Raw genomic sequence first — 21169 nt, forward strand, 5'->3', positions numbered from 1 at the left:
TTTGCTGACTCTTTCATCTCCCAGCAGCTCCAGGAAGCAACAACAACAGAAAAAGGGGAGTCTGTTGCCATCACCCCCATCCCAACCAGGCTCAGGAAATTTTCCAGGGCCAGGCTGCCTTTGTGGAAGCTATGTAAGGACTGGAGAAACACGTGTTCTCATGCAAACAAACCCCAAAACAAAACAAGAGATGCTGCCTTTGGACTGGACTTTGTCCAGCCTGGAGTCACAGTGCCAGTCAAGAGCCCCTCCAGAATACTTGCACCTGGATCTTCACTAGGGGTAAGCCCTTGTTCTTGATTCTAAATATTTATTTAACCAACAAAGCGCTCTATTAATTCCAGTTGAAGGGCAGATGCAGAGACAGTGTTCTAGTTGCTAATGCTGTGTGAGAAAGCACCCCAGAAGGTCGTAGGTGAAACAACTATCTTAAGATGCCGGCTGATCGGGGCTGGGGAATTTGGAAGGGCCAAAGCAAGGGTGGCTTGTCCCTGCTCTATGGTTCTTAGATAACTCAGAGGGCTGGGGGCTGAGAGAGTGAAGGAAGGAGGACACACTTCCAGATGGCTTGTTCATGCACATGGTTATGCACCGGGCAGGAACAGGGATGGCCAGAGGGCCAAGCTCAAACTGGCAGCTAAAGAGCCCGGAGGGGCAGCCCTTAGGGGAGGCGGTACCCACTGCCTGCCTTATAGACCCTGTCCCTACCATCACCTTGACTTGCTTTCTACTATCTGTCATTGGTGGGAGCAGTCCCTAGCAGTCCCAGATTCAAGGGAGGGGTATAGACCTCACCTCCCAAGGTGGAGTCAGTAACAAGGAACTGTGGGCCACATTTAAAACCATGACAGGCTAGTGAATGGCTTTTGGGGAGATTTATGGGTGAAGGCAGGAGGAGAGTCGTGGAGAAGCCCAGATTCAGTCATTCTAAGCATTCGTCACAAACGGATCTATCATCTGGGTTTCAAATACAGCTCTCAGATGACTGCTCTTCATGAGGCTGGGCACAGTGGCTCATGCCTATAATCCCAGCACTTTGAGAAATTGAGGTGGATGGATCAGCTGAGGTCAGGAGTTCGAGACCAGCCTGGCAAAAATGGTGAAATCCCATCTCTACTAAAAATACAAAAATTAGCTGGGTGTGGTGGTGCACACCTGTAATCCCAGCTACTTAGGAGGCTGAGGCAGGAGAATTGCTTAAACCCAGGAGACAGAGGTTGCAGTCAGCTGAGATTGCCACCACTGCACTCCAGCCTGGGTGACAGAGTGAGACTCCATCTCAGAAAAACAAAACAAAAAACCAAACAAACAAACAAAAGCAAAGACTGCCCTGCGTTTCCTTGCAGCTGGCCAGAGCGGAATGCAGTGTTCTCAGGACTGCGAAGCTGGGTCACCCACACCTGGTTGGACTTGATAAGTGTCGTAACCTAACGAAGGGTGCCATTCTGTACTCTCCAGTGCCTGGGGGAGCCCCAGTGGGAACGGATCCAGATGGTGCTGGGCCTGGGCCAACAGTGAAATGGGGGAGGACGGGTCCTTTCTCTCCTTTGTCCCTAACCTCCCCACTTCCTACTGCTGTCTGACTCAGAACTCTCATGAAAAACCCAACTTCTTACACTGATATTTCCCAGAGGCCTAATTGTGCAACAAGAAATAAAAACACAATTAGAGAACTGAGGTCCAGCAGGAAATTCACATTACATAAATAAGACCTGGAGCGTGTAGGGGAGCGCCCCAACTCCCAGCCTTGTTAGTACTGAAGGCTGCGAGCACACAGCTCAGGGATCCTCTGATTTGGTGGATAACCCTTGTGAACAATAGTTCTCTGAAAAGGGATTTAGAGGAAAGAGACTTTATTCCTGTAAACAGTTTTCAAACTAGGGAAAGGCAGCCTTCGGTGTAAAATGAAGGTGCTTTCCAGACAACAAAGGAGGGGCTGGGCTTTTATAGAGAAAGTTCCTGCCCATGTTTCCACTCAGGTCCACTTATGCAAATAAAAGATTCAAACTTGCTTAATCTGATTGGTTGATGCTTGCTGAGTTCTGATTTGTTGACACAGGTCATAGTCTATTGGTTGGTTTGGGCAACATAAACAGGAACAGGAAGCTATGAAAGTCCCAAAGTTAAGCAGATGTGGGTTTTTCTGGCAACTCAAAATACACGCGTGACTTCTAGTCAGCAAGTTGCCGCTTGGCTCTAAATTGAATTTAAGCCCCGTTAGCCAGAGTGTGAACCTTGAGAGAGCCGGCCTTTCAAGGTTCACACTCTTCACATGGGCTGGAGATATTCCTATCATGACTGATTTTTCCATTCATCCATTGACAGACACTTGGATTGCTTCCACCTTTAGGGTGTTGTGGATAACACCAACATTCCTACAAACATGGGTGTACAAGAGGCTAATTCTCCTCAACCATGGTTTATGTAGCTAGAGGGAAAATGCCAAAAGCTGCATTATGAGAAACAGTAAAGTCAAAACTGGAAAGATGGATCAAAGCGTGGTGTCTCCCTGAAACTCCTCCTACTAGGCTTGAGGTGAAGGAGAAGCACAGGAAGAAAAGTGCCTCAGTGCTCCAACAACTTTTTCCAAAGAAACCCTCTTTCTCATTTCCAACTTTAAACCTTTTAAAGCTTTGACTGGCATAGAGCTAAGGGTTAGAAAACATCATCACTTCCCTCCTTTGCAAGTCTGTGTGGATAGTTGTATGTTATCCCCAAAGGTGGCCACCATCATTTCCTTCTCTCCCTATATGTGATTTCCTTCTCTATTGGCTTCATTCATCAAGAAGTAGAGGCGATTCCTGCTCTTCCTCTTTGAGCTTGGGCTAGCCCTGTGATTTGCCTTCACCAGTTGGACATGGAGGAAGTGATACGGTGCCGGTGCTTAGCCTGGCCTTTGAGAGACCTGACATCTTCGGCTCTCTCTCAGGAGAGAATGCAGCAGGCATGTAAGAAGGCTGATGAATCAGACCACCATATTATGAGGAAGGCCAAGCTAGCCGCATGGAAAGGGCACACAGAGAGCGGAGGAACCAAACCAACAGAAGCCTGAAGTCCCCAGCCATACGACCCAGGTAAGCCACCTTAGCTGGTTCCCTGCTATGTGGTATTCCAGGTAAAGTCCCAGACTTTAGTCATGAAGGTGAGCCATTTCCTCTGTGCCCTGTACAAATTTCGGAGCCAAAGAATTTTGAGAAAATAAAAGATCTATTTTATGCTGTACAGTTTTGGTGCATCTTGTTGTGCAGCAATAGAAAACCTAGAGCAGTGGTCTAGCACTTCATTTTGGAATGTGGGAATACTTAGTTTACTGTTTTATTCTTAGCCTTTTGAAACCTCAGCAGAAAATAAGACAAATAAAATCCCATTTTAACATCCTGCTACATACATTTCAAGATCATCTGTGAAAATGTAGATGTGATGCTTTGTTGACCTTTAGCACCCTGTCTTAAAAGACACTATCATCGGGCAGAAGCCTCTACAAACAGAATCTTTACAATCAGCAACAGGCTGGCTCCTGACACTTCGGGGGCTCAGGCAAGAATACAAACAGAGACCTACATACCACATGTCTAGATACTTAAAGGCTGTAAATCAAGCCAACAACCTATTAAATAAAATATGCTGTAGCTTGCTGCTTTGAAAAAAATACTGTCATGATGATCTTGAAGTCCAAGTTCAAATTTAGAATTCTCAACTGTCTGGAATTCCGCAGTGGAATATGGTGGTGTGGGGAGAGCTGGCCTTGGCTCCAGGCCTTTGTTCCAAGCTCACCCTCTGTTCTCTCATTCCTTCCGTGCTGCGGGAGGACTCATTCTCACCCACGGGGACATCCCAGCACACTCATCCAAACTCCAGTCACCAGCACACGCAGGGGTGTGATTCAGAAAGAGGAAAGTTATGTCCCCTTAGCTCTGGGGATGCCTTGTTCTGGAGGGAGGCACAAAACTGGATAAGAGTCAGGGTTATTTCCCTAGAGTTGGGGGCTGTAGTACAGTTTAGCAAACTGCAAAGTCTTATGGAATAGTCCCTTACTTCAGACAATAGTTGCAAGTTTAGGGGTCCCCAGGACCACCCTCAAGTTCAATAATTCTCTAGAATGGTTCAGAGAACCCAAGAAAGCACTGTACATAGATGAGAGAGTGTGTGTGTGTTTGTTTTGACAGTTAAAATTTACACAAGAAAATTGATCAAGGGAAGAGACACACAGGACAAAGTCCAGTTGGGATCCAAAGGAAGAAGATCCTTTGGTTCTCTTCCCATGCATTTATGATCAGTGTATTGGTCCATTCTCACATTGCTGTAAAGAAATACCTGAGACTGGGTAATTTATAAGGAAAAGAGGTTTAATGAGCTCACAGTTCTGCAGGCTATATAGGAAGCATGATGCGGGCGTCTGCTTGGCTTCTGAGAAGGCCTCAGGAAACTTACAGTCATGGCAGAAGGCAAAGAAGGAGCCAGCACTTCACGTGGCCAGAGCAGGAGGAAGAGAGAGAGGGGAGGTGCAACGCACTTTTAAACAACCAGATCTCACAGGAACTCACTCACTATTGCCACAGTAACACCAAGGAGCATAGTGTTAAACTATGAGAAACCACCCCTATGATCCAATCACCTCCCACCAGGCTTCACCTCCAACACTGGGAATTACATTTTGACATGAATTGTGATTGGGCAGCTCCACACTGTATCAGATGGCATTGCCTCCTCCTGGCCATGACAATGTACACAGGGTACAACCAACCAGGGATGCTCACCTGAGCCTTGGCTGTCCACAGTTTTTGCTTGGGGTCTATCACATACTACTCATGTGGGTGACCTTCAGTTTCCCCTTTTAGAGGCTCAGGCTAATAATTCTGGAGGTTGGAACTGATATAATGTGTCTCCAAGCCCCCATCATAAATCATATCATTAGACTATCCAGTGGCTAAAGTCCTCAGGCAAACAGAGACCCTCTTATTTGGGCAGGACATTCCAGTGGCTTGGAGATCACCACTCAGCGGCCGAAAGCAAAGGCCAAACTTCTCTTTCAGGAAGGCTAATCCTCCACTTCCCCAGGGCCAGGGTTGGGACCCTCTTGCCTAGAACTAGAATGATATTGATCAGAAATACTCTCAATGCATGACATAAACCCGAAAGGAGCAAGACAGCAGAAGAAATGATGTGGCTGCATATTGAACTCTCCAAGGACTCTACATTTAAATAGATGGAAGAAATGGAAGGAGAACCCCAGTCCAAGAAGAGATGCAAAAAATGGCAGTGCTTAGCAGGAAAAATATTGGGAAGGCCAGAATGAGCTAAGGCTTGTGAAAAGCACCAGCCCAAATGGGCTTTTTAGGGGGCAGGGGGAAAGACAGTGTCAGGCTAGAGTGCAGTTGCATGATCATGGCTCACTGCAGCCTCAACTTCCCAAGCTCAAGTGATCCTCCTACTTCAGCCTCCTGAGTAAGTGGGACTACAAGCTGGGATTACAAGCGCATGCCACCATGCCCAGCTAATATTTTTAATTTTAATTTTTGTACAGATGGGGTCTTGCTATGTTGTCTAGGCTGGTCTCGAACTCCTAGACTCAAGTGATCCTCTTGCCTTGGTCTCCCAAAGTGCTGGGATTACAGGTGTGAGCCACCAGGCCTGGCCCAAAATGGGCTTTTTAGCAATATTCCAAGAAGGAACACCAAGAAAGGTCTTCTCTGGGTGATGGTGTGATGCAGCAGTGTGGGAAATTGGCTCTCTTGCCCCAGAAAGTTCCATGAAGTAGAGGTATCTGGTCACTTACCCAGTTAGAAAAGCAACAAAGCTATGAGAAAATTAGAGCCAAAGAGAGCAAGAGGCTAAGGAGGGAAGGTCAAATGTTTGCAGCCCATCTGAATTTGGCTGGGAATCTGCAAAGCTCCCTTATTGCATTTTTTCAGAGTAAGATGGGGAAATGTAAAGTAAGAGACAGAATTGGCAGGAAAGTCACATCTGGTTGTAGAGCACCATGCTCCAAGGTGTCCACCTGGTGGGATCCTCCGTTGGTTGTTTAAATTCCTTATTTTATTGTCAACTTAGATCAAGAAATTGAAGCTATTCTTATCACTGCACAGATGACATGAAGCTGGGAAGGATCACTGATACCTGGGTAGAAGAATCAAGATTCAAGATCACAGGTTGAGTTCAGTGGCTCACACCTGGAGCCCCAGCACTTTGGGAGGTCGAGGTGGGAGGATCACCTGAGCCCAAGAGTTTGAGACTAACCTGGGCAACATAGCAAGACCTCATTTCTACAAAAAAATTTAAAAATTTAGCTGGGCATGGTGGCATGCAATTGTAGTCCCAGCTACTTGGGAGGCTGAGGTGAGAGAACCTCTTGAGCCCAGGAATTGGAAGATGCAGTGAGCCATGATGGCATGTGCCACTGCACTCCAGCCTGGGTGACAGAGTGAGATCCCCATCTCAAAAAAGGAAAAAAAAATGGATCTTGGCAGAATATAACATAACAACAAAGGAAATTTAATTGTCATGTATGATAATTTAATTGTCATGTATGACAATTTAATTGTCATGTATGTATATGTATATATACATACATATATACAAATGTCATGTATGACAATTTAATTGTCACATATGTATATGTATATAAAAATTCTAAATTCAGATGGCTAATTTAAAATGGATTTTAAAATAAGATGCTAATTATTGTGAAATGAACACTTTCAGAGGCAACACGAGAATATATAAATTTGCATAAACATATATATATGTTTTGTATGTACAAGTTTAGGTTATACATGCAACCAGGGAGACTCGGCTTCATAGGAATTCATGTGAAGAACCTTGAGGGGTTTTTAGTTAACTTTAAGCTCTGTGTGAACCCACAGTATAGTTACTCCAAACTATAAACAGGACCTTAGACACCTTCTAGAAGACTAGCATTTCGGCTTTGTATTTTAACCATCAGGTCCAGAGAGAGGTGGTCCAAATGATAATGACTTTGGAAATGGCATCATTTAGGACTGAAAAAGCTCAGAGTTTTGAGACTGGAAAGAGAAGGCTTAGAGGAGACCTGTGGCTGCCCTGTAATATTTGAGGGGCTGTCACGGGGAGAGGGTAGTAGATTTATTCTATGGAACTCTGGAGTGGCAAGATTAGGATGTATGAATGAAGATTACAGGAAGAGTTCAACTCAATACAGGGAAGAAGTTTCCCAAATTCATGTCTTATATAGCAGTTAGCTTCCCATCCCTGGAAGTGTCCACCAGGGATATTGCAGAGAAGGTTTTTGGAATCCAGGGAGATACAATATCTGAATACAATGGAGGATTCTTAATGGTGGAAGCTTCAAGCATGGTGGCAGGTTGCAGTGCTCATCAAACTAGACCATGAAGGCAGCTGTTGGCTGCCTCTGCAGTAACGAAGGGATGGCTCTGGTCCCAGAACTAGATTACTTTTCCCCTTTAGTCTTAAAGGTTTGTAATAAATCAATAGCTTTGTTGCACCCGGACTGAGATTCTGGCTTTTCACATTGGCAAAAACACACTCTCATTTGACTGTAATGCAATTGGAATAAAATTAACTCACTTTCCATATGGTCAGGTGTGCAGAAAGCCCACGTCCTTCTTCCTTTTTCCTGGATTGGATTTTTTTTTTGTATGTTTCAACCATCTGCACTGTTCATGGTCTCCTATTTGTGACTGATGAGATGTTGAGATGGCCCAGGGGCTGCCTTCTTTTACTCATACCTCTATAAAACTCACAGCAGCTATAAAAACCAGCTATTTACTAGAAATTGTGCCTCTATATTTTCCATATACAAGATGTGGCACCTGCAAAGATATATCTGTGCTGACCTTGTAAAAGTTCAACTTGGCTTTTCTTTTCACTGCAAAGAGTACATTTGATGAGAATCAGATGGAGTTTGAGGTCATAAGTGGTAGTTTGCCAATAGAGTTTTACTTAAGAGATGGGAAAATAACAATAATAGATGCCTGTGCCTTCAGGCTAAGATGCTAATTATTGTGAAATGGACACTTTCAGAAGCAACATGAGAATATATACATTTGCATAAACTTAAGAAAGCTCTTGGGTGTTTTAGGGCCTACAGGGATGGATAAAATATTTCCCAAATATTTACAAGGCTGACTTCTCTGAGAATGAGGCTCATTTTTCCCTAACTGTGTAAATGCATGTGCTATTAGGGTTCTGGTAGACATATGCACAGCAAATCCTCAGAGGTTAACAGAAAAATCGGTAGATTATGCTCGTGCTGATAATGCTGTTTCCAAACTCAGATGAAGACAGAGCCTACTGTCTTCATTAGCTAACATTACTGCATCAAAATGAGGTTTACAGTGTTTGGCAATATGATAAATTATGATTGCATTTACTGTTATCACCCCCTCCAAGTCTTTTTTTGTTTTGTTTTTTACATTTAAAAATTCCTTTCAATGTTTTACAGATTTCTAGGAGTCCGAGAAAGAGACAACCTCATAGATGACACATAGAGTGTTTTACTAAATCAATGAACTCTTGGTGGGTACTAGTAGGGAAATGTACTCTATCTTCTCAAAAGGTCAATCAAGAGTTTACCCATGAGGGACTCCCTTGTATCCACTTTGTTAAACCCTTAGATGAAGAGAGAATAGGGATAGCATGCATGTACTGCCATTGGAAGTTGTCTTGTGATGTGGCATCACAGAAACTTCCAGCTCTCTATGAGCACAGCCCCACTGTGTGCAGATACATATGTGTGCACACGGGTGCATCTGTGAAGGCTAGAGATGTGTGTAGGTGGACTGGGTGCTCCCCGCTTGCAGTGAAAATTAACCAAACACAAGGCTTTTTGGTTCTCAAATTCTACGCCATCTGAATTTAGAATTAAAAAGCGACTTCAGAAATGACCTTGTTGCATGTCAGAATCTGCTGGGGAGCATTACAAAAAACAAACAAAAAATAATACCTGAGCGGTAAACCAGACTGGAAGTAAGGTCCAGAAATTCTATTTTCTATTTTCTAAGCTACCCAGGTAATGCTGTTGTACATTAAGATAAAAGAATCACTGCTCTGGTCCAATCCCTTTTTCTTACATATTGAGGTCGACTAGTTAACTAGGGCCAGATTGGAGGTAGAATCTTTAGATGTGTCCTTTTTAAATACAACTAACCCAGAAAGGGAAGAGGATAAAGTTAGTTGTTGGTGTCACCTGCCTTTCCACTCTTCCACATTTACTTCTTTGGTTGAATTCTCACTCCCACCCTAATCATCCAGTGCTGAGCCCTCCAGGTTCCTACTCTTCCCATTGCCCTTTAGTGTTTAAGAAAGACCCATTCACCATCACTGTGACTGCCATGTGTTGACTAACGAATGACAGCTCCAAGTATTTCCCTTCCCTGGATATTTAAACATATGTCAAAGCTTATAAAGTCACTTCACCGTTCTGGGATTTCAGTCTTATCACTTGTAAATAGAGTTGGCCTTTCCAAACCACGGTTCTCACAGTGGAAGTGTAGGTATTAGCAAATGGGTAGAGAAGGAATTCTAACCCAAGGAAGGTAACTTTCATACCCTTGAAATCATACAGAGTGACCCATGCTGCTGTACCTTGCTGTGGACTTGCCCAAAGATGTGTTTAGTGCACAGCATTGATTTAGGGCCTGTTCTGTGTCATTAAGGAAGCCATGTCAAGGCCCTGTCCTCAGGGGTTTGTGCCAGCCTTCAGGCTATTCCACGATTATAAGCTCTTCCGTGCTTCCTAGGAATCCGAGTGAGCTGTGAGCCACCTCCATTAAAAAAGATAGGCTAAAAAAATTTATTTTTCCCTGAAGGAGAAAACAAGAAAAATGGTAATGATTGTGCAAGAGGGAGAAAAAAAATTGTAGAATGTTACAGGGTGATATGGTTTGGCTGTGTCCCCATCCAAATCTCATTTTGAATTGTAGCTCCCATAATTCCCACATGTGGTGGGAAGGATCCAGTGGGAGATAATTGAATCGTGGGAGCGGGTCTTTCTCATGCTATTCTCCTGATAGTGAATAAGTCTCATGAGATCTGATCGTTTTATAATGGGGAGTTTCCCCGCACTAGTTCTCTTCTCTTGTCTGCTACCATGTGAGATGTGCCTTTCCTTTCACCTTCTGCCATGATTGTGAGGCCTCCCCAGTCACGTGGAACTGTGAGTCATTAAGCCTCTTTCTTTTGTAAATTGCCCAGTCTCAAGTATGTCTTTATCAGCAGCATGAAAATGAACTAATTCACAGGGTTATCGATGAATAGTTACTGGCAGAGACTTTAAATTAAAAAAAAAATGTAATAACACTTTCAATAAGGATATATTATTTTCATAATAAGAAATCACGAATTCATATTTTGAGAGTAGGTTCTGCACTGGAGGTTTGTGGACTCAAGGACCAAAAATCTAAGCTGTCTGATCAGCCAGACCCAGCTCACCTATAGATGTTCACATTTTACTGGCAGGGGTCCATTCTTGAGCTTGAGCTTGACTGCTGAAAGTACAACTGCTCTCATAGACGGAGCATGCCAAGCCTAACTGAGTGTTCATGCATGAGTGTGGCAGAGGTTGTAAAATTATTCCTTGGGAGCAAGTGCAGTAGATGGGAGGTGATGGGTCAAGGGAAACTGGGTGCAGAGGTCAAGGCAAGGCCAGGGTCAAGCAGCACTGGGGGCTGTCAGGGTTGCTGGGCTGTATTGCTCATTGCTGGCTTGCTGATGTTTTCTTACCGCCTTGAGTTCTGACAGTTGTTTGTAGCCTTTGGAAACTCACCTGCTCATGGCATGGGGAACTTGAGTGCAAGGTTTGCTCAGATCAGTTCACCAGCTCCAATAAGATGAAGGGAGCTGTTGCCCTCCAGATAGAATGAGTTAGGAAATGACAAGGATACCGTCCTTCCACAGAGCATGTGATATAAATGGCTCTATGTGCAGGAATTGCTGAGAAGCCGCAGCACAGGGTAGGGGGTGAGAGAATATGCATTGAAGGTTATCTTAGTGCCTAAGAAGTTCATTCAATAAATATTTAGGGAAACTGCACTTGAGATATATGCCTGACCCAAATGGACACAATGCCTTCCTCAAGGAGTTTACATTGTAGCATAGGAGGCAGGGGATAAACCACAAACCTAACAAATAAAGCAGCCATATGGAAGGTAAAAGGTGCTCAGTGCTGGAGATAACGCAAGGGAGGTCAGGAGGATGGGAACAAAGAGGATTCAGGCTCTGGGGCAGAAGTCATTCCCTGGGTTTCCTTTCCAAGTCTGGAGAAGGACAAGATGCAGCCAGAGAAGGACTGTGGATCACTGGGAGGAGGGCACATTCCCAAAGGGGAGTTAGTAGCAAATGGAGGGACAGAGATGGCCAGATCAGGCGTTTCTTGTGGGCTGGGGAGCAGAAGAAAGAGGCTCACCCCTTGCTGTAGCTGGATGACCTAATAAGGCTTCTTCCATCTTGCCTGCTTTGAGTCCGGCCTCCGAGGACTCCCTGTTCTCTCTGGCAGGCGCTGCAGAGCCCACAGTGTTTAGGATTTCTGAGCGCCACTGAGTGTTCCAGCCAAAGACCCCATGTGACTTTCCTCCAAGCATGGGTGAGGGGTGCAGGAAGGAAGGGAAGGAGAGGGGTGAAGGGGGAAGGGGAGAGGGAGGGGGGAGATACAGAGATGGGGAGGAGTGCAGGAGGGAGGAGGGGAGGGGTGCTGGAGGGAGAAGAAGGGTGCAAAGAGGAAGGGGGAGAGGTAAGGGTGCCAGAGGAAGGGGGAGGGGGTAGGGGTGAGGGAGGGAGGGAGAGGCATGCAGGAGGGAGGAGAAGATGGCAAAAGGGAAGAGAAGGGGTGCAGGGAGAGAAGGGGAGGGGTGTGGGAGGGAGGGAGAAGGAGGGTGTAGGGAGGGAGGAGGAGCTTCCCATTTCAGGCCTTGGCACCAGGCTATCAGCTGAGACAAGGTGGACAGGAGAGGGGTATCAGAACAAATGCTAGGGCCCAGTTGTATCTGGCCAGCTTTCCTAAAGTAGTTAAAACTAAGGAGAAAGGTAACTGAGAAGGTGAAGAAAATAAGAGACTACTGAAATAGGTGTGCTCTGTGGGACACCATGCCTTCCTCAAGGAGTTTACATTTTAGCATATGAGGCAGAAGATAAACCACAAACTCTGTGGGGATTGGAGGCATTTCTGTCATGTTTTTGTATCAGTCACAGCACTTACTCTTCCAAGAGCTCATTTGCCCATGCAGCAGGGCTAGGGGCCCTGGGTGGCACCTCTTGCCTGGTCAGAGAGGGACTCCTCCACCTGGACAGAGGGCAACTGGTTTGTTTCCAATTTCTTTTAGGCTCTTAGCATGCTGAAGCTGGGAGGGAGCTTCGAGATGATGAGGGCACCAGGGCCTCGTGAGGGGCTGCCCTGGTGAACACAGGCCCCAGTACCGAATAAGTCCTTCCCGGTTCGAACTCGATTTTCACGGTGTCATTTTTGCGAGGTGCGTCTCTGATACGCTTCCAGTAAGTAAACGGCTGAAACAGAAAGTTTTGAGTTTGTTTTTTGTGGAGGAAAGGAAAGAGAGCATTGAAGAACACATTCAGCTACTTGGGAGGCTGAGGCAGGAGAATGGCGTGAACCCGGGAGGCGGAGCTTGCAGTGAGCCGAGATCGCGCCAGCCACTGCACTCCAGCCTGGGTGACAGAGTGAGACTCCGTCTCAAAACACACACACACACACACACACACACACACACACACACACACACTTAGAAGAAAAAATGTTCACTGAGAGGTGGGAAGTCAGGCCAACCAGGGAGAGCTTTGTCGCCTGTGAGAGGTTCTTACATCTAAACTAGGATGGGTTTGGGGGTGAGGCAGTCCACCCTGGAGTTGAGATTTTACACACAAGCTGTCTTTCTTACAATCTATACATTTCACAAGTAAGCCAGGTGCGGTCATTTGCATGTACCCACTTGCACAAGACCTGCTGGGAGCCTTCCGGCCAGGGTGAGCTGCATTCTTTCCAGGCACTTGTCCCAGGCAGGTGTGTTTCCCGGTGCCGCAGGTTAGAAACAAAGCAGGTTTGGACTGGTGAGGGGCTACACAGAGAGCACCATCTCCTGAGTCGGGGAGGTGGTGCTGGCCCCATCTTGGTCATTAATTCACTGTGTGATCCTGGCTGAGTTTCTTGGCCTCTGGGGCCCTTTGTTTACCACCATTGTAATGAAGGGGTTGGATTAGACCAGTTTTCTGGAAATGTGCTCATTGAGGCCCCGGATATCCCAGAGAAGCCGTGGCCCAGGGCAAGAGGAAGGCTAAGGAGAGCTCAGATGGAAAGTCCCCAGATGCCACCTGACTTCATCCACAGAACTGCCAGCTCTATAAGATGATGTAATACATATGATGTGATACTATAATACAATGATGGACTTCAGGGTAAGGGAAAGAAGAGTGCCACTGCCTGCTAAGTTTGGAAACCCCTGCATCAGGTCCCATCCATGATCCTATTATTCATTAAATGGTTCCAAGCAGTGCCAGAGGAGACTGGCAGTGTTCACTTTGCTTATTTGGAAGCCTGAACAAATGCCAAGAATTCACAGTCAGAAAAACACCCTTTGGCTCCACATTTATCTAGAGAGCAAAACAAACACACTTGACAGATCCTGCAGGTCTAACAAAACCCCGGTGTGGCAGAAACCCTCCCCGCTGCTCCATGGTATTTATTATTTCCAGCAGATTCTACACTTGCTGTCACCAGGACATACCTAAGCAGAGCAGGTCAGGGCTGACCCCTGGGGCTGTGGGCAGAAGCCATGGAAAGCCTCTGAGGGCCACTGGCTTTATCATGAGTAGATGCAATATGTGCGTGACTGTTTACGTGGAAATGAAACATCTGTGACACATGGCGACATGGAAAATCCCACCATCATACAGTCAATGAGAACCCCAAATTCCATGTCATGAAAGCAGGGGTTGCATTATTGAAGATTAAATGAGATGACCCAGGGGTGAGCCTGTGTGGCTGGTTGAGGAAGGTGCTGGGGTCAAAGTCCTTCTCGGGCCAACGGCTTTCTAGGACAATAAATGTGTCATTTTCCTCCCCTGGCCTTCTCCCGTGTGGAACAAGAACAGAGCTAAAGATGTGGTTCCTTGACCAATTGTACTATATTTAAAATGACATTTTTAAGGGACTTTACTATTAGGCCTTAGTAAGGAATAATCTGAATTTCAGACTGCAAGGCTAATGTGTGAGATCGAGTCACTTGGCCAATTCAGCATTTACATCTCAGGATGGCTTTCTGGTTCTTGATTTTCCTCATCAAATACAATTTTTTTTTTTAAAATACGGGGTCTCACTCTGTCACCCAGGCTGGAGTACAGTGACACGATCATGGCTCACCACATCCATGACCTCCCGGGCTCAGGAGATCTCCCACCTCAGACTCCCAAGTAGCTGGGATTACAGGCAACCGCCACCATGCTTGGTTAATTTTTATGTGTGTATTTTTTGTAGAGACGGGGTTTCACCATGCTGCCCAGGCTGGTCTCAAACTCCTGGGCTCAAGCAACCCACCTGCCTCAGCCTCCCAAAGTGCTAGGGTTTCAAGTGTGAGCCACTACACCTGGCCAACAAATACTCAAAGTCAGCCACATGCCTGGCATTATTGTAGAAGCTTGCTTCCCATCAATGAGCAAAACACAAAATTCCTACCTTGGAGGAGCTTATATTCTGTGTCATCATTTACTTATCCCTCACTTGGGGGCCCAGCTCTCCCGAGGGGCTGTGTTACTTGGGTGTCTGTCAGGGGAAATGGTAGCATGGAGATTGTGGCTGGGTTGTGGCATCAGACACCTGGGCTCAGACAGAGCCTTTGGTTCTCTCCTTACACAGCTTCCATCGACTCTGCTCATCTCTGTTTCCTTGTTGTTAAAGGGGACAGCAATGGCACAATTCTCATCTGGCTGTGTCGATGATTAAATAAGGTATTTAATCCTTGATGTGGCGCCTGGCACTTAGTAAGTGCCCATAAAGTGGGTGGCTCATGGCTCTCACTCCTGGGCCTTGTTCTCACAGCGGCATTCCTGCTCCTGTGTTTGCCCTCTGTTTGGTTACCATGGGTGCTGTGTTTGTGCAGAGCTTCAGCAGGACTTGGTGCTGCGAAAATTCATCTTGCCTCTGCCTGGTGATCTGGTGAGCAGGTGCTGCTGTCTGTAAGAGGAAGGGGCCAGCTGCCCACGGGACAGCAGCAGCTGTCTGGCCTCCCCAGGCTGGTGGCCAGGGGGCTGCCTTCCCCATCAGGGGTGGCACCCACTCAGATTACTTTTGCTTTTGGGACTCAGCCGGACGTCTGTTTTGGGTGAGAGGATGCATGCTCTTCCTTCCCTCCAGGATGCCCCTGTTTCAGGCTCTCTGCAGCAGTCCTGCCTTGAATTGGCCGTGTGATCTGAGGCTGGTCACTTAACCTCTCTGGTTATCCATATCCTCATCCATAGAATGGAGATAATCATTCTCACCACTGAGGGATGCTGTGAGGATCGGGCAAGGCCACAAGGTAAGGACTGGATCAAAGTGAGGCACAGCATGAGCTTCCCTCGCTCCAGCCACACAGCAGGATGCTAGTCTGTGCAAATCTTTGCCAAACACATCTGATCTTGCCAATTGTCTTGGTCTGTTTAGGTTGCTGTAACAAAATCCACAAACCAGGTGGCTTATAAACAACAGAAATTTATTTCTCACAGTTCTGGAGGCTGGAAAGCTCACCGTTGAGGTGGCTGGCAGATTTGATGTCTTGTGAGGGTCCATTATCTGGTGCGTAGATGGTGGCTTCTTGCTATGTTCTCACCTGGTAGAAGGTGAGAACCCCAGGCAGCTCTCTGGGGTCTCTTTTATAAGGATACTCATCCCATTCACAAGAGCCCTGCCCTCATGACCTAATCACCTCCCAAATTCCCCACTTCCTAATACCATCACCTTGGGGATTAGGTTTCAATGTCTGAATTTCGGGGGAGACACAGACATTCAGACCCTAGCACCGACTCTCACTACTTCTCTTAATATTACCTTATATGCTTCATTCCAGTGTGACCTTTTAGCACGTTCGGCCTCTTCTGTGATCCTGAAGTCACGTTTGACACTGGCGGCATCCACATCCGTTGGATGGAAAGCTTCTCCAAGCAGGGGCCTCTCCCTTCCTCTTTACAGAGCCTAGCATGCAGGAAGTATGCAGCATGTGTCTGTTCCTAGGTGGACAAATGCATCCTTGAACGAGGAGCTGGCACCTCTCTCTTGAAGATCTGTTTATTTCATGTCATGTAAGGGCATTGTTTCTGAAACTATGGCTAAATTTAGACTTTCCTTCTGCTGGGAGTCATGGGATGGGTTAGAAATTTATTCCTAGCCAGGCACAGTGGCTCACGCCTGTAATCCCAGTGTTTTGGGAGGCTGAGAAGGGAGGGTGGCTTCAGCCCAAGAGTTCTAGAAAAGTTTGGGCAACATAGCAAGATCCTGTCCCTACAAAAAATGAAAACAAAAATAGCTGGGTGTGGCAGGACGTGTCTGTAGTCTCAGCTACTCAGGAGGCTGAGGTGGGAGGATTGCTTGAGCCCAGGAGGTGGAGCCTGCAGTAAGCTGAGATTGTACCACTGCACTCCAGCCTGGAGTAGACAGCAAGACCCTGTTTCAAATTGAAAAAAAAAAAAAGGGATGCTGTATTAGTCAGCTCTTACACTACAATAAAGAAATACCTGAGACCGGGTAATAAAAAAAGAGGTTTAACTGGCAAATAGTTCCGCAGGCTTTACAGGAAGCATGATGGCTTCTGCTTATAGGGAGGCCTCAGGAAACTTATAATCATGGTGGAATGTGAAGGGGAAGCACATGCACATCACATGGCTGGAGCAGGAGGGAGGGAGTGAGGGGGCAGGTCCCACACACGTTTAAACAACTGGATTTTGTGAAAACTCTATTATGAGAATAGCAAAGGGGGAAAATTCACCCCCATGATCCAGTCACCTCCCACCAGGCCCCACCACCAACACTGGGGATTATATTTCAACATAAGGTTTGGATGGGGGCACAAATCCAAACCATATCAAATGTACTCCTGGGCTCTTACAGGTACAACCAAGTAGCTAAGTCTGGGGCAGATTTTGGCTTGGAGTCTTGGAGAAGGTTCCAGTTGCCATGTTTCTTGCCTTGCCAAGCCAGCTACCCAGAGGGTCTAGTGCCCCAAACATCCCACAGCCTGGCCTGGGATGCCCCATGCTACGTGCTCCCCCACCTGGCTGTCCTGCCCTGTTCTTGCCTTCAGCAGCTCCCAGATGCTCTTCTTAGGGACTACTGATGACATTCACAGTAACTCAAAAGTGCTTCACCGTTTTGGAAATTGCAAAGTAGATGGGGTTCCACAGACAACACCAGGCAAGGGAACCTGGTTACTAAAGCCAACGGAGCATCAAGGTTGTCTTAGGATAAGTTATCTGGAGTTCCAACTTGCACTTGATTATTTGAGTGGTAAAATGAAGATATTAATACATACTATAGGAAATGCCCTGTTGGAATGAACTGTCAGGTTAATTGCTTTAATCCTCTATACCCCATTATTGGTGAGAATCTGGTTATAGTCAATCACAAAGTAAGAGTCAACAGACCAATCTGAGCAGGGAGAGTGAAGTGATAAATATACAGATGCTAGGTGCTGATGAAGGCTAATGATGAAGGCCATTCGTAATGCCACTAGGATTTTGTGAGACTGAGTCTGTGGCCCAGTGAGGAAATCCGTCTCACCATACTGGTTTTCCATTGGCTACCATATGGCATCATTTTAAAGTCAGTGGACCTCAATTTCTCTTCTATGATAGAACTAAAGGATGTCATTACATAAGGGGTACACTCAGGCTGTGATGTTGTTAAATAAGGCCATGGCCCTCAATAAACCATGCCTGCCAGTATGCACATTCTTGGATGCATATTGAATCTGCGCTGGTTCTGTGATTTGTTTTAACCAATAAACTGTGATGGAAGTTACACTATACCAATTCTGGGCTTTAGCCTTAAGAAGGCCTTACAGCTTCTGCTTTTGCACTTTGATACCCTGAGCTTCTATGTAAGAAGTTCACCTACCCTGATGAAGGGATCACATAGAGAGACCCCTAGAGGGGCACTCAGGGAGGTCAGAAGGAAGGGAGAGGCCCTGAGACAAAATGGATAGAAAGACCAACCATCCCAGCACCCCAACTGAGCCCAGTTCCTAGCAGACTCTTCAGCTGAATGCACTGATACAAGTGACCTCTGGTAAGATCAGCAGAACAACCATTCAGCTAAGCCCAGCCACAATGGAAGAATTACAAGAAATAGTAACAGAATTGTTATTTTAAGTCACTGAGTTTTGGTGTAGTTTGTTATGACCAAAACAACCCAGTTCTCAGGACAAATATTTTAGCTTCACCTCTCATGTGGATATTTGAGTATATGACCATCTGTATAAGTCTGAGTTTTCCAGAGAAAGAGAAACAATACTATGTGTGTGTGTATATAAAAGATACTTATTTTAGAGAATGGGCTCGTATAATTGTGGAGGCTTGGTGAGTCCCAACATCTGATGTGGGAGGCCATCAGGCTGGGGGTTCAGGAAAACAATTACAGTTTGAGTCCAAGGGCAGTCTGGTGAAAAACCAGGAAGGGCTAGTGTTGCAGTTGAAGTCTGAAGGCAGGCAGTCTCATGGGGAATTCCCTCTTGCTTGAGGGAGTTCAGCATTTTTTTTTTTTTTTTTTTGAGACAGGGTCTCCTCTGTTGCCCAGGTTGGACGCAGTGGCACAATCGAACTCCTGGACTCAAGTGACCCTCCTGCCTCTGCCTCCCAAGTAACTGGGACTGTAGACTTGTGCTACTCGGCTAATTTAAATTTTTTTTTTTTTTTTTTTGGTAGAGATGGAGGTCTTGCTTTGTTGCCCAGGCTGGTCTCCAAATCTGGAGGTCAGCCTTTTGTTCTAGACTTTAATTGATGATTGGAGGGGGCCCACCCACAGTGCGGACAATGTACTTTACTAAAAGTTTGCAGATTTAAACACAAATCTCATCCAAAAACACCCTCACAGAAGCATCCAGAACAATGTTTGGACTACATATCTGGGCACTGTGGCCCAGCCAAGTTGACATAAAATTAACCATCACACCATCCATTGGCAGAAAATAGGTTTTCTTTGATTTCACCCAGAGGTCAGTATGTGATTTTTGAAGAGAGAACCAGACTAGAGAATAAAGAGACTTGCATTTTAATCCAACTACTGCCACTAACATCATCATCAGCCAACCTAATTCCTCTGAGCCTCAGTTTTTCCCACTGGGTTAATTTTAATTTTGTTTAATTTTGTGGTGTTCTTTCACCTTATTACCTCTTACAGGCAACTCTGGCAAGATGTTTATTCTTATAGGCAAAATTCACAGAAACCAAAAGCATGTTCTTAAACACCCTGAGGCTCTGGGACTTCATTGTTCTGTGCCACAGATCAGAGGAAAGTAATTTTGAAAGGATCACAGGTTATTGGATTGTGTAATTTTTAAAAATTTCAACAGTAAATACTTATGAAATGTACTGTGTGACTATGTAATTTTCATGTAGACACCTTAAGTAAATATCCTTTGTGAACTCCCAAAATCTGAGACGCGTCTCAGTTAATTTAGAAAGTTTATTTGGCCAAAGTTGAGGACGCGCGCCCACTGACACAGTCTCAGGAGGTCCTGATGACATGGGGCCAAGGTGGTCAGAGCACAGCTTGCTTTTACACATTCTAGGGAGACATGAGACATCAATCAACATATGCAAGATGAGCACCGTTTCCGTCTGGAAAGGCGGGACAACTGAAAGAAAAGGCAGGAAGACTCCAAGGGTTGGGAGGGGGGAGCTTCCAGGTCCTAGGTAGATAAGAGACAAATAGTTGCATTCTTTTGAGTTTCTAATTAGCCTTTCCAAAGGAGGCAATCAGATATAGATTTATCTCAGTGAGCAGAGGGGTGACTTTGAATAGAATGGGAGGCAGGTTTTCCCTAAGCAGTTCCCAGCTTGACTTTTCCCTTTAGTTTAGTGATTTGGGGGCCCAATATTTATTTTCCTTTTACACCTTTGAAGATAGTAAAAATACTCGTGAACACATAGAGGAAGAAATTCTCACCAAGGAGGAACATTGGCCGCTTTGGTTGAGGGGGCAGTAGTGAGACACGGTGGCCTCCTCTGCAAAAATTCCATCTCTCCCCTGCTGGGTAGAGCCACATTTAGTTTGGTGGTTGGACCCCATCTGTGCTCCAGGGTGGGACTTGACTGATCTAATGCCAGTCAGGATAATCCTAGCAATCAGTTCAGAGGAAGACATGTGGCTTGAATTGTTCCAATCAGACTGCAACTCAGAACGCTTTTCTGGTTCTTGGGGTAAAAAAAGATTTCTTCTGTGTGGTATGGTAAGTATAAGGATATGAGACTTAGGTTAACTGCAGCAATTTGCTACCAGAAAGGAAACCAACCTAAGGGATAAGGCAAAATATGGAAGAGAAGAGGACCAGAAAATTACAGAAAAATGGGGCCAGAGCCTTGATCAATGCAAACTGGAAGCCCATTGGACCTGTGAGCTTGACAAGCCCCTTTCATTTTCTCAAACATTAAAAAAAAAATAGAGTTAGGATCTTCCTCTGTCACCCAGGCTGGAGTGCAATGATGTCATCATAGCTCACTGCAGGCTTGAACTCCTGGGCTCAAACGATCCTCCTGCTTCAGCCTCCCTAGTAGCTGGGACTACAGGTGCAAACCACCATGCCTGGCTAACTTTTTTATTATTTGCAGAGACAGAGTCTTGCTGTGTTGCCCTGGCTGGTCTCGAACTCCTGACATCAAGTGATCCTCCTGCCTCAGTCTCCCATTTTAGGCCATTTTTGAGTTAGAATTTCTATTATTTCCAACCTTAAGCATCCTAATTGGTACCTGATACACCCCATCTACTTTTCAAGAAGAGTCAAAACTATCAACTGTTTAACCTTAGTCTCCTCATTGGTAAAGGATACTCGGAATAAAATCACTTTTCTCTCTGAATTGTTTGAGATATTATAATTCACCAATGAGCTTACATGGATGCAGAGTTCCTGCTGCTATCAGGCTGAAGGTTACACCTTTGCAAAGTTTCCAGGACAGCAGAAAAACAAAAACAAAAGCAAAAAAC

At 45.6% G+C, this 21169-nt stretch overlaps 3 long non-coding RNA genes across 3 annotated transcripts; 2 read left to right on the forward strand and 1 right to left on the reverse strand.

Annotated features, from left to right (window-relative positions):
- LOC144331095 (uncharacterized) lies at positions 1-12446 on the forward strand. Its single transcript, XR_013397981.1, has 3 exons — positions 1-282; positions 2930-3074; positions 12315-12446. It is a non-coding gene; the product is annotated as an uncharacterized LOC144331095 (long non-coding RNA).
- Positions 12146-16166, reverse strand: LOC114670110 (uncharacterized). The gene is made up of 2 exons (XR_003719593.2): positions 16025-16166; positions 12146-12495 (listed from the first exon to the last, which is right to left on the reverse strand). It is a non-coding gene; the product is annotated as an uncharacterized LOC114670110 (long non-coding RNA).
- On the forward strand, positions 12544-19620 carry LOC144331094 (uncharacterized). The gene is made up of 2 exons (XR_013397980.1): positions 12544-15515; positions 16044-19620. It is a non-coding gene; the product is annotated as an uncharacterized LOC144331094 (long non-coding RNA).
- The last annotated feature ends 1549 nt before the right edge of the window (positions 19621-21169 follow it).

The sequence above is a fragment of the Macaca mulatta genome, chromosome 9, assembly GCF_049350105.2.
Source record: "Macaca mulatta isolate MMU2019108-1 chromosome 9, T2T-MMU8v2.0, whole genome shotgun sequence".
Taxonomy (NCBI): Eukaryota; Metazoa; Chordata; class Mammalia; order Primates; family Cercopithecidae; genus Macaca; species Macaca mulatta.